At 38.4% G+C, this 14873-nt stretch overlaps 1 long non-coding RNA gene across 1 annotated transcript; it reads right to left on the bottom strand.

The window, feature by feature from the left end:
- Positions 1-5676: 5676 nt before the first annotated feature.
- Positions 5677-12505, bottom strand: LOC131698665 (uncharacterized). The gene is made up of 2 exons (XR_009307694.1): positions 11715-12505; positions 5677-5957 (listed from the first exon to the last, which is right to left on the bottom strand). It is a non-coding gene; the product is annotated as an uncharacterized LOC131698665 (long non-coding RNA).
- Positions 12506-14873: the final 2368 nt, after the last annotated feature.

The following is a 14873-nucleotide window of genomic DNA, read 5'->3' as shown; positions in this document are numbered from 1 at the left end:
AATCCTCCATTCTCAGCTCGCTCAATTCTATCCTGCTCCATGCTGTATGCCAAGTCAAGTTATTCTCCTGTTGCAAGAGGGAGCATGTTCTACACTAGATAAACTATGATCCCCATAAGACAAATCCTCTTTCTCCTGGAAAACACATCTTGGTAAAAGTATTTGTTCAAACTGGGGAAAAAATGGAAAGCAGAAATCAAATGTGCAATGGTATAATAACAACAATTGATTACATTGCATTATTTATATAAATAGTGCCCACAAATCTGCTGGAAATGGAAAATCGGAATGTCAAAATGACCATGCTGATAGTGTCAGTGTGGCAGGGTGGTCGTGAGGCCAGAAGCAGGAAGGAAAAACTGAGACCAGGGAAGTACTGCAGTTAAAGATGCGTGGTGCGCCGTTTATTTAAACACAAAAATAAAATAAATATTTAAACAAAATCTCGAACACAAATTATACGATCAGGCTGGACAGTGGCCTTCAATGATCCTATACGTTTTGTTTTTTTAATTTTCTCTCTCGCTCCGCTCGCTCGCTCGCTCTCGTTCCTCCTCTTGAACATCCACACTGAGGGTAGAGAGCTGCAGGTTTATATACAGATGACCATCTCCCGATTAGCAACAAATTAATCACTTAATTAACTCGGGAGATGGCCACCTTCTGCATGAGGTTTTTAATTATTCCTGGCAGAGGATGAGTACTCAACCTCGCCTCTGCCAGAACACATTTTAAAATAAAAACAAAACAATAACAAAAACACACGGCGCTTCGCCATCATATATAAATACAATAATAAATCATAAAACACAAATATAAAATAACACAGGGGCGGAGGGGGAGACCCTGTTCTAAAAATAAATAAACAAATAAACGGACAGGCTCCTCGCCCTGTTACAGTCAGATACCTCCACAGGAAAAGCAGAATGCAGCATTTTCATAGAGACCCACAGCACATACAAGCTCTGATTAAAATTACATTCTACATTAGTTTCAAAGAGAATTGGCAGCATATAGACTTGTGTAGTTACAGTATACTATAGCTCTCTTCGCATCTGCGAGTGAAACAGGACTCAGGGAGACCAGATGGGATTCCAAACTTGCAGTTTTTATTACTGAACTAAATAAACACAGCAAATCCCTGTTTGGGTCGGGTTCACGCCAAAAATAATAAAACAACTAACTCCCTCGCTCTCTTTGTTGTCGTCTCACACTCCCTCACTTGCTCTCTCTCTGTTCTTCTTGCTGTCTTCGCTCACTGTCACTCTGCCTTCTTCACCGCACGCAGCAGACTTTCTTCAGGGTTCTTCTTACCTCATCACAGAGCAGGCCCTGACTTTTAGCCTCGTGTTCTGTCCCTCACAGTCATACACAACCACTCGCTTTCAAGTTTGTGCGCCTTCTCCCGCTGGCGACTTGCACCCCCCCCCCCCCACACACACACACTTATAGCCTCGGGGGAGGGTTCCGCCCACCATACGCACACACACACCTTACGCACGCACACACACCATACACACACATTAACTACCCTGGTATTTTAACTCCAACGCTGAAAACTACATTTTTAGCAACCTAAATCAAAACAAAGCAGCACTGACTTTGTCCCACCCCCTACTATACAGTACAGGTCACAGAAAAGTCAGTTTTTTTTTACTAAATGCACACAGGACGACGAAGGAATTAAAAAAGCCTATCTACAGAAGGAAGATACGTAATTTGCGTTGCTTGCGTTGTGCAGTAGTTAATTTAAACACGTTTTTTTTTTCTCTCTGTACCTGTCCTGTATGCAGAGGTGAATTTCACGGTGACCCCTCAATTTCCCGATTTCCGGGAAATCAGCGGAATTGTGATTTAGGTAGAGCCCTACTCTTAGAACATAAAAAAGAGTTTGAATTAATTCTTCCCCAGTTCAGCCCTATATTGTGTATATAGTCCATCCATTCTAACCAGTGACTCCAGATACTGTAGAAAGCTATACTGGATACCAGTACTGATGCGTAAAATAGCCTATGTTATTTATATGTAAGAAACAAGCTCAGAGAGAAATCTTATTTCGCAACATCTTGGTAATCGGATTACTCCCCCAGATCAGCATTGGTTTAGTTGGGTAATTATCAAAAGTTTCTCCTTTCATTAGCCAAGCATAACACTGACGTGTTTTTAAATAGAATTTTCTTCCAATGGTCCGTGACCAAACACATCTGGCTGGGAAGAGAGTTCATTACCAGCTCGAGAAACTCAACATAATCTGGGCAATTTGTTCTGGGTCAAGAAGCAATGAATATATTATTCTTTTTATAAATTACGCAACTACGCAGTGATAATTACTTTGCCGAAAGCCATACATTCCGAGGAAGTTTGTTAAAATGTTTGTCAGTGTAAACACATTTTATAAAAATTAATTATTCAAATAGGTATTTAATATCCTGTATATAAACATGAATACATTTGATGTTTTACCACATTAAATACGTTTGTTGTTGTTTTTTTTTACCACTACGGTGCCCCGGGGGCTCTATTACCACTACAGGGGCTCTATTACCACTACGGGGGCTCTATTACCACTACAGGGGCTCTGTCACCACTACGGGGGCTCTATTACCACTACAGGGGCTCTGTCACCACTACGGGGGCTCTATTACCATTACAGGGGCTCTGTTACCACTACAAGGCCACGGGGGCTGTATTACCACTACGGGAGAAGAGAAACTGAAAAGGAACTTGTTCATGAAAAAACTAAGTTATTTTGTTTATGCCTATGTATGTTAAAATATTAAACGTACGTGTAGATACATGTAAATACATGTATTTATCGTATCATATGTTCTTAATACCTTTTTAACTGGTGACACTGTGGTCATGGTGTGTGTGGGGGGATTAAACATACCATTAATAAACATGGAAAAAAATATCACCAAAAAAATATTTTAAAAGCTAAATTGAGTGTGTAGCTTACAGATGCACTCACTATAGCAGAGTGTGCTTTTCATTTCTTCAGATTCTTGAGAAAAGGAAATGAGGCTGAAATACATTAGTACAAACTTAATTGGATGCATGTAGCCATAAAACGGTTCAACTACAATGCAACAGGACAATGCCACGTTGACAGATTCTTGTTTTCAGTGACTTGGCCAATGGAATTGTGTTACTTGGTGGTCAGGAGGTTCATGTTCAGGACTAAAAGGATGCAAACACATGTGTTCTGTGTGAGATAAGGTTTGAGCTTTGTGAAAAATACTAATCACTTTTTGTGCACTCTTGTAAGGTTCAAGACACAAGTCAGCAGGGCATGATTCACTTGTATCTGCAAAAACTTCAGAATCGACCATTTACCAAGGACAATTGCTTAATATCAAAAACAGACGAGGGGTTAAAAATCTTAGAGAATGCATTTTGAACATATTTTTTACATACCATATTGTAGTCTTAATCCTGTTACATACTGTTCTCCAAGATATCCATACTGTTTTTTTAAAGATAAAGCAGGGAACATCACAAGCCAAAATACACCACAGTTATATCTATAGCATACAGTACTATGGCCAAAACCTCTGCTTACTACATTGCAGTACATTATCTTAAGCACAACTCCACATTTAAAATACACAGATTAGTTCCATCTGTCATGAAGTGATAATCCAACAACTGTGTGTGTTACAGAGCTGTATTATCATCTTTTAACGGTTTCTTTAGCTTAGTGAGGTTAATGGGAAATAAATCAATGGCCTTCAATTTGAGTTTTAAGAAAAGTGTATGAAAGCAAGGGTCACCAGGGGTGCCTCCATTTAAAGCAAGGTGAGTCACATGATCAGGAGCTTGCTGACTTCAATCTATGGGGTGTAAAATTGATTTTTTTAAAAATGCTCCACTACACACTCAATTTAGCTTTTAAAATATTTTTTTGGTGATATTTTTTTTCCATATATGTACCGGTATGTGTCTGTGTGTGTGTGTGTGTGTGTGTGTCTGTGTGTGTTTGGTCATGGTCTTGTAAAACACAGACAGTCACTCAAACTCGATATTAACATATTCATGGCTTCAGTCAGATTTTTTACAGCTTCAGTATAAACATGGTCTAAAGGTTTGAGCAGATGTACAGTAGTCCCTGCTGGTGCTGGTTGTACATTCTTTGGATTACACCCACCTTCCAGATCATTCAAGCAGGCATCTTTTTTTTCCTAGCATGTAATACAATAAGCCTAATTCCTATGTAACACTAAATTCACATACAATACATTGTACAACAAAATCATCCTACACAACTTGAACATTGACCTTTCAGAGCGCATCCATGGCAACTAGGTTCTGCTCTGTAAAAGGCAGTGTCGACATTCAAAGAGAGTAACATTGTGGTGGTTTTCATTCCACCATTGATTACTGACCCAGGGTGCATGAATAATAAATATCAAAGCAACAGTGAAAATGTTAAAAAAGATATTGCAGGAATCATGCATAGCGTAACAGACAGTCCAGGTGAGCAGTAAGTTTACACTAAATCGTTGATCAGTAAGGCTTGCACTTACATTCACAGTACAGTATATACCTATACATTGATTTATTGTGGGTTTAAAATATAACCAATCAATCACAACCTTTCTAGCTAATGCTTTCTTTGGTGTAGGTTTACCTTCAAATCACTTTCCTACCATAAATAACTTTCCTGCTGTGTGGATCCTCCCAAACACATTGTGCCATCATTTACATAACGTCTGACTTGCGCCTGGGAGATGATTTTGGCAGATTGATCAGAAACAAATTGAAAATAATAAGCGTTGAAATAGTCCCTCTGTCAGCAATTATTGTACAGTATTCAAAAAACAACCAGCAACGAATGCAACGAGATTTGTCTGTAAGATAAGATCAAATTAAATTCCATGATTGTAGACCTTATTTAAAGTTCAAAATGTACCTGCTTTCCCCATCATACAGGCAAACACATTAATATGCTGCATTCAAGTAGTGTAAACCCAATAAGCTAAGCAAAATCCACTGTGACTATGAGTATGCAATCAATACATAAAACAACAAATAGTAAAGCAATCAATTACAGCACCGTGTCAGTCACAGTGACTGAGTGTAGCTATCAAAATACAACTTCAATAAAAAAAAACATCTTGGAGATAACGGCTTCTTTATTAAAACATACATGTAACATTGAAATGCTATACTTTGCATTAGTATTGATCTCATATGATCATATTACTGTTTCACAGCTCTGCAAAGCTCAATTGCTTTGGCTTTCTTTTCCTAATCAAATTTTCAAGGCATTAATTCTCAAGATGTTCTGTAAGAATTCCCTTTGTCATTCAAATGTGATTAATGACACACCATACTAGATCACAACAGTAAAGGTACGGGTTAATCAAGACAAACGGTTCTGCTTGTAACCATTAGACAATTCAAGTAGAATATGAGAAGAATTATAAATCTTGAAGAGTCAGAAGCTGGACGTTATATCTTGTAATAAACATTCGATTTCTCATACCAATTTCTTTAAAGATGTTTTCTCTCATTTGTTTGTCTCTGTATCCTGGCAATGAAATGTAATATATTGGAGTGACTGGACTAGAATATGCTTTAATCAAATGATTTAATGAATACATGTGGCAAAGTGGTTTGCAGTGCGCAGGTGTAGATGTGATGCAGTGCTTAAACAGATGACAGACAATAAAGTTCACGGTCCAAACAATCCTTTATTTTTATAATCCTGGCCATTTGGTGACCATAAATAATGATCCCAGGCAATACACAGCAAATTGTATTGCACAATGAAACTTCGGGGTTCAGTCCCAAAATAATAAACACAGTATAAACACACACAGAACACAAACACGATCACAAGTCCAGAGTGAGTGCTAACGTGCTCGTGGTGAAATCCAATTTATTAGTGAACAGTAGTGCAGTGTTGTCTGGGTTGGTGCTGGCCTTTAGCGACAGCTCCTGGTACGTGTTAGCTGTATAACAAGAACAAACATTTACAATTAGTATGACAAAAACAACCAAACACTAAACACTCACGGTATATCACAGTGCCAGAAAAATTACACGTGCCAGTAAGTGAATTGAGAGGGAATGATCTGTAAATCAAATACCAAGTTACCTTGGATCCATATGACTCCTTACCAAGCTCTCAAGCTTCACATACAACAGTTTGTTTTAATTTTGATTTCATCTATAGGTAATTTAGTTTTGGGGGCAGAAAACACATCACTTTCACAGGCACACCAAGTGCACTAAAGTAATATAGATATTGTGGCAATTCAAATGGGTACAGAAGCTCACTACGACCTTCATTTTTTTACCTTCTCTTGGTGCCTTAAAGGTAGTTATACCTTAAAATACAATTTAAAAATAATGTATAAGGGTTGAAATATAGAGACAGAGACACATTTTAGCTATGTACATACAAGGAAAATTTTATTTGTCCGTGGTACATTTTACATATTCCAAAAAACCAATGGCAGAAAACATTGAAGATCTGTTACTTTTTATTATTTTTTTGGGCATGTTTCTTTTTACTGAAACAAGGATATAATAAGACTGGAGCTGACTCCAAGTCTAATACAGTTTAGATGAGGCAAGATAGTAAATATATAAATAACAGACACAAGTAAATTAAAGTTGATGTTTTTTCTGATTTGTATCGCTGAAGTTTTTATTATAGAAGTGAATTAATCACTCTCGAGTCACCACCTAGAGTAGGTGAGCCAAAATAACAGATTATGCAGCCCTGCAGGATAAAGCATGTGTGGATTTCAACTTGTGTACTAAGTTAGGGAGGACTGACTGTTGTGGGTGCAAAACAATAGTTTGCTATTTTATTGGGTAACTATTGTGACTATAAGACTATTGTGTTTAACACCCACCCAAATGAAAGCAGACCAAAACCATACAAACCCACTTTTCAGTATTACCCACTTGGCTGTTTGGGTGTTTGTACCCTGTGCACTACAAAAATGGTGAATTGTGATGTAATCAGTGTCAAACAGCAGTTACATTAATGCCTGGATTAAATGTATCATTTTAAGATATTAAGATACTTAGCTCATTTATAAATAACAAATACAAATTATGGGTATTTTCTGCGTCATTATCTGAATAGAAGTTAAACTATGCAAATCACTGTAGTAATACAGCTACCCATTACATAAAATACTGCAGTCATTAAAAATAAAAATCTGATTTTAATGATATGAGAACCAATTTGTTTGTGCAGCTTTAATGGGCCTGACTTAAGCATTAACCATTTTAAATTATAACCTTTGCTGGGAACGCTGCATTAGGGATAGATCAAGGAACATTAGAACACCTCCTGTCTTGAGACAAGGAACACTTTGTATATGTAAATGTTGAACCCAGTTCAACAAAAACAAACAGAAAAAGACCCCTTAGGAATCCATTTATCATACCCCCACACCCCTGCTGTTTTCAACATTCTATAAATGACCTTCACGTCACTGTGTTTCTGAGGCAAAAGTGGTCTTTCACCATTAACAAGCAACCTCAAGTTAATCCAAGTATTTTACTCATTGGCGTAGAGCTGTGATCAGTTTTGCACTGTTTGTTGTTGAAGGGAAATCTGAAACTATCATTTCAATAAATGGATTCAATTAAACAGTTTAACATTTTTTTGGAACAAAGAGCTGGAATCAAATACTCTTTTGCCCACCCTATACTTAGGGATAGGGTCTGAAACATTGGACTACCTAAATAGAATCACTCCCCTCTCTATGCAACCTTCTGAAGCCAGGATGATCGACTCATGCTTCAAATGGCCCAGCAATCAATGCTAACAAAAAAAAAATTCAAATCAGTTTTTGACTGACCGTAGAAGGTAATATACTGGTAAATATTTTATCATTTTATTTTCCTTTTAGAATTTGATAACATTACTGCTTAATTACAATTTTCACCATCATTCTAGGACAGGGGTAGACTCTTGGATCGTTTAGTCCATTCCATGACTTTGTTCCAACCAGGCCCTATTCCATTCATCTTCAACCAAGGTTGCCCAAGACATTAAATACTAGTTGACACTGTAGTTCAGTATTAGCTATGCAGCTGAAGTTATTAAGATGGTAGTTTTATTAAGATGATAGTTTTAGATATGTTATCTTTATTTATTGATCTCAACTACAGTAAATGTATAATTTGCTGGGATATTAGGCTGTTTGTTGCTGCTGTTTAAGCAAGGGCATATCTCTTAACAAAATATAATTACTTAATAGTCATACTGTAGACAGGTCACTGCTGCTGAACAGTAATAACATTAGATTAGTGTAAATTGTACCTGCACACTTATTTCAGATGTTCATATTATGCCAATACTGTATACTGGCTACTGAACATTTCTCTTCTACTGCTATTTTACTTGTTTTGTTTTACAGACGTAGGTAATATAACAGGTGCATGTAGACTGAGTTTAGGTTTTCTTTCCTATAAGCAGCTTAGGCTATAGTACTGTAGCAGTGACATGTTCTGGCAAAAGCTAGGTGGGCAGTACTTTCATTGCGCAACACATCTGTTACGGTACTGTACAGTCAGCTGGCTCATTCTCAAGGGAGGCAGCTGTTCATCCACTGCCTGGTGCAATTAACCCACACCCATATAAATTCTTCCTGTAAACGTAGGTGATACAGCTGGGTAATGGAGGTCTTTTTCCCCACAGCATGTCAACACTCTTCTCACAGAGCAGGTTACAGTGAAGAAATTAAAATCACAGATTACATTTTTTTTTTACTTTTCAATAATGTTGACCGCTGTAATGCACACAGGCCTCCTTGATATGGGTGCTGCTGTGCCCAAACACAACCCTTTAGAGACAGAAAGGCTATTTAGAAAATATATTTACCACCCCCACCTCCTCCCAAAATTGTGTATGTGAGGGTATTTATTTATTATTTTTTTAAATGCGCAAAGTTAAACACAAGGCTCCTTCATACTGAATGGGTATTGCTATGCCAAAGTTGAAACATCTGGACACAGAGACACCACTCTGAAAAACTGTTTTCCTTAACTGAGAGAAAATAAAAGAGGGGAAAAATATCAATAAACATGATGATAGCACTGTCGATTCAGATGCCAGTAAATGCTAGTCACTTCATTGAAATGCTACAAAACATAAGTCTTAAACAATAATGACAATCAAGCATGAGGATACACATATAATACATTTAACCTGTGTCTGTGAAGGTATGTGGGATAACAGTGCAATATTATACATTTCACAATGATAAACTATTCAACCATTACATACCCTTAAGCCAGATTTCCTTGATAGTTCTCGTTATTGCTAAAAATGAAAGGCTTTTGTTCAGAGGTCACATATATTGTGTCAGGACAGATGATTATTTGCTTCGGAAACAACTTGAACATGTTCAAGACGTGACAGTTCTATTAATGCAATTGCATTTCAGCTTTTTGTTTTAATTCTTTGGTCTGCATTAGTCAAACGGAACCAGTTAAATCTCCACCCAGGCATTTGAAAATGTTACCCAATAAACCAGTAATAATCCAGGACTGAAACTGAGCACCCCCGAAGGATGTCTTTTTTGTCAATCTCAGCATTGCTTCAAATCTACCAGTCCCTTTTTAATGTGTGGATCTTCCAGCTTTAATGAACAATTACTGTATAAAAGGTTTAGATATTAAAGTGCTCCCGGAAATTTATGAGCTTCTCTCTCCATTTTTTGTTGTTTCTTCTAATCATCTGTTAGAAAGCAAACCTGACACCCAGTCATCTTGCTGTTCCCTTCACTCGCCTTTTCAAAAGCTTGAACATATTATCCTGTCATCACACATAAAAACATCTGCATCTGTAAGACATTCAACCTGCAGGATTTGATACTCTGCCAATTAGTACTTGCTTTTGCAAATTCTGTGCCCAATTACCATGACAGTTTAAGTATTTCTTTGGCACTGCGTTTCTCTGTCATTCAAAATTGTAATTAATGCTCTTTAATTAATTCTCTGTAGTTTCAATGGAAAATATATTACCCAAAACCAGCGTTAATAATGATAATAAATGAAGCACGTTTATTCAGTCACTAACATGTACTCAGAAATGTGACTACAAACATCCTGTGTTGACTGTAGTGATTTACTGAATGACATTGAAAATAATGAGAGAAAAAATACAAGCTGTCATAAACATTAAAAAACCACAAAATTAAAAGCATGTATTATGATTGATATCAAGATACACTGAAAATCAGAAATATAAGAACATCATAAATACTGATGTTCAAATTCAAAGGGTTTCAGTAAATTTGATTCCAGTTTAAAATAAGGCTGAAGATTCTAGAATTTTACCACACCAAGAAACAGCAGCATCTTTCTGAAAAAAATATATTGCACTACAGTAAATTGTATGCTGTATGTATTTACTTCCTCAGGTACCATCTACAATGATTAATTAACAGTAAGTCAAATATGGTGTATTAAATGGGTTAGGGAAACTGGATCAATACTGTTTTAAATGGATTGGTTTGCCATCTCATTTCATCTAAAGTACTTGGGGTATAATAAGATTATACCAGCCGGGGGTCAATTAAGCAGCTTAGTTAGGATAGGAACCTCCACCTTCCCACTCTAATTAATGTAGACAAGCCTTTTCAGTAGACGCATTTGGTTGAAAGTTTAATAGTATTGATACTTAAAGCATTTGATGCAAGAACTAATAAACTGGTTGTGGTACAGAAATAGTCAGTGAGCTTTAACATAAATTAAATAACAAGAAACCGTGTACCATCATCACCTGTAACATATTCAAATTACAACTTGCGATGTAGGTTACTGTAGAATGCCAATGAATGCATGCTAGATTCCTGTTGGATGGGGTGTTCAATAGTACTGTGGTGCATGTTGTGCTGGTACTCTATGGGAGGTAGGTGTTAGACAGTGTTGCTCTTCCAATACATACAAGAATAGGCTGAAATCAGAAACCAATATCCACCTGACAATGCTGACAGCTATGCACCTACAGCAGTGAAGGTACAGACAGATACAGGCATTCATTATTTCTGCAATGTGAGACTGACGGGCTGCTCCTCCACTAGCAGCCATCACATTAATAGTGAAACATTAAATGATAAGCACTGTACAGTATGTCATCTTCATGGTTATGTGGCAGTTAATTATCAGTTTCAGTGGTGCCTGTTTTCCAATTGTTAAAGCATAATCTAATATGCTGTTACCTGCGCTGGGGATGTTCTGGATGCAGCCTGACTATAGTGAACGTATGTCACACTTTATATCTATAGAACCTCTTATTTAGCTATAATGAAATCTGAAAAAGACATTCTTCTAATTCTTGAGAGTATCAGAATCGGGGGGTATATGGAGGCACCCTGTCTGTAAATGGCAATAGCCTACTACAAAATTGATAACCTGTTTGATTGATTTATTTGTAGGGTTACTTTTAGAAACGGAAATGCATTGCTAATATTTGAAACATGTGAACAGCTCTATACCAATATTAAAAGTAAATAATCTGTACAAACCAGATAAAATATACAACCCCAAAAAATGAACGAATAAGTGCATTTAATATATTAAAATAAATAAAAGCCTCCTCCCCCCCCCCCTTCCAAAAAACCTCTTATGTGTTATTACCCTTCTCCAACCTTTACTGCACTGAACAAACTTGTTTATACATTCCTTTCATGAATGCGACCAGGCTCATGGTCCAACAGGGAATTAACAGCACTTACCCTGTTTCAATGTGTAACCCTCCCCTGAACTTGACTGTTCATATCTTTGTGAGTGGAATGCTGAGGACTGCCATGCTTCAGAGTTTGTCCCTGAAAGCTGTGTTCAATCTCACAGGCAGAATCTGCAATAGTGAATATTCATGAGTGCTAAAAAAAAAAAAAAAAGAAATACTGAAACAATTCAAAACAGATTTTATTAACTAATGGTTGACATTTTTTAGTTTCCTCTTGCTCTTGCTAACACGATAGTATATCTTTCTGGGCGGAAAGAGGTTTAATCTGCACACATGTCACATTCTATCAGCACCTTGGGTTTCCTAAAATAGAGACTGGACCTTTTTGGTTGATGTCAGGGCTCCCCTAAACATGGTGGCATCTCAAGGGAATGGAGATGGAAATCATTTCTAAGGTGTTTATCTTTATTCATACAGTAAGGTTATGTTACGAAATTTAATTGAACTATCCCAGACCTCCAGATCATGAGTGGGATAACTGTCCGTACACAATGAAGATTCAGCATGTAAATGTGCTATACAATGATTGAAAAATGTTGATTTCTGAATATATTAGCCCAATAGGTTCTCAATCTGCATCGAGGGACTAAATAATTTTTCCGCCTCTATGATGTATAGGTGGGTTTGTGTTTGATGCTGAGATACCAATACCATTTAATTGTAAGGATACTGTAAGGAAATTTGATAGTCCATATTAATATTTGGGATGTATGGTACATTCAATGGAGAGATATTGAGCACAGAGTTTAGGTGTGGTATTTTGGAATGCAGAGTCTGTCTCAATACATTGCAGGGTCAGCAAATATGACCATTTAAGGGCATTTCTGAAGAAGGTCCCCTGTTTTTGTTGCATGGGGGGGATGGGAGAATCTCAGGGATAACAGAGGCTTGGCGACTGACCACGTACACAGGTTTAGTTGTGGAGGGTTTCAAATGATGCCATTATAGGGGAGTGTTCTATGTTATTAAAAAGTGATTGCAGCCATTGTCTGTTGCACAGATTCCATCCGCTGTGACCCAGAGCATTTGTCTCTGCTTTCTTCAAATAGTTCTATTCTTGTATTACACCAATAAACATATTTTTGGCTTCACTAATATTGTTTTTCAGGTTTCATCAATTTTTCCTTACAATACATTCCTAAAACATATACAGTATAAACGTGTTATTGAGAAAATATAAATCCATAGAACTAGTTGGGTGGGTGAAACATTTGAATTATTAGAGAGTGACATTCCTAACTTCTTGAGCATACCATGTTAAAGTAATTTCCAAATGTTAGAATGGAACATTTTATGTTCAAATCACCAGCTGCATGCACTTATCAGCAGGTATACATTATTATTATTATTATTATTAAGTACAATATACAGAAAATATAATTATTATTTGTTTATTTAGCAAACAACTTTATCCAAGGCGACTTACAGAGACTAGGGTGTGTGAACTATGCATCAGCTGCAGAGTCACTTACAATTACGTCTCACCCGAAAGACGGAGCACAAGGAGGTTAAGTAACTTGCTCAAGGTCACACAATGAGTTAGTGGCTGAGGTGGGATTTGAACCGAGGATCTCCTGGTTACAAGCCCTTTTCTTTAACCACTGGACCACACAGAATACAACAAAGTGTGGAGTAGTTAAGTGCAAGTACAAGATGATGCAAGTACTGATATAATTGGGTGCCATATAGTCCAGTATAGTCAAGGGGTGAGGTTTACAGATGCTGTCTGAAAAGGTGTTTCTTGAGGAGGTGCCGAAAGGTGGTCATGGACTGAGCAGTCCTTATATCCGTGGGTAGATCGTTCCATCACTGCATATGTTGCTGAGGAAAAAGCGACAGGAGCAAGCCAGAGTAGAGATGTGCTGAGAGTAGGAGAGGGAGGGGTCGAGGGTGACACCGAGGTTCTTGGTGGATGAGGAGGGAGAGAGGGTGGTGGATTCAAGAGGAATAGAGATAGAGAGATCAGCGGTGGGGGAGGAAGAGGGTGGAAGAAAAGGAGGTCTGATTTGGAGAGGTTGAGATGATGCAAGTGCATCCAGGAGGAGATGGCTGAGAGACAGGTAGAGATACTGGAGGAGATGTGGATCAGAAGGGGGAAAGGAGACAAAGATCTGGGAATCATCGGCATAGAAATGATATGAGAAGCCATTGAAGGAGATGAGGGGACCCAGGGAGCGAGTGTAGAGAGAAAACAGGAGGGGTGCCAGGACTGAGCCTTGGGGGACACCTGTAGAAAGAGAGCAAGAGGCAAAAGGTGAGAAACACCAGGACACCAGGTATGTGCGATCGGAGAGGTAGGAGGAGAACCAGGTAAGAGCAGTGCCGGAGAGTCCCAGGTCAGTGGGGGAGGACAGGAGAATAGAGTGTCAACTATATCAAAGGCAGCCGAGAGGTCTTGGAGAATTAGGACAGTGGAGAGGGAGGCGGCACGGTCAGAGAGTAGAGTTAGTGACGGAGAGAAGAGTAGTTTCAGTGGAGTGTGCCAGGCGAAAACCGAATTGGAGGGGGTTGAGCAAAGAATGTTTTGACAGGAAAGCAGAGCTGGGGTTTTTTAAGATGAGGGTGATGCAGGCCTTTTTGAAAGCAGAGGGGAAGGAGCCAGAGAGTAGAGAGGTGTTGAGAAGAGAGGAAATGAAAGGGAGTAGAGCAGGGGCTGCAGCCTGGAAAAGGTGAGTGGGGAGGTGGTCCAGACCACACATGGTGGGTTTGTGTCCCTAGAGCATGGAGCAAAGATCAGAGTTCAAGAGGGGCTAGAAGGAGGAGAAGAAGGGTAAATTAGTAGAGGTTGCAGAGGGTGATGGGGAGTGAATGAGCAGAGGACAGGGGGTGGGTGGGGAAGGAGGTGAGGTATTGAAAAGTGCGGATGTCAGTGATTTTAGAGGAGAAGGCGGCGGCAAAGTCGTCAGCTGAGATAGAGGAAGGTGGGAGAGGGGTGGAGGGCTGAGGGAGGCGAAGGTAGAGAAAAGTTTATGGGGATTGTTAGTAGAAGACTGAATGATAGAGTGGAAGTAGAAGCATTTGACAGAGGTGAGTGTAGAAGAGAAGGAAGAGAGGAGCGAGTAATAGAGATCCAAGGCAGCAGGGAGTTTGGTTATCTTCCATTTCTTTTCAGCAGAGTACAGTTCGGTACATGTACTGCTCCTAT

The sequence above is a fragment of the Acipenser ruthenus genome, chromosome 2 (genome assembly GCF_902713425.1).
Source record: "Acipenser ruthenus chromosome 2, fAciRut3.2 maternal haplotype, whole genome shotgun sequence".
NCBI lineage: Eukaryota > Metazoa > Chordata > Actinopteri > Acipenseriformes > Acipenseridae > Acipenser > Acipenser ruthenus.
The sequence above is the reverse complement of the archived record's forward strand: the minus strand, read 5'-3'. Positions and strand labels throughout refer to the sequence as shown.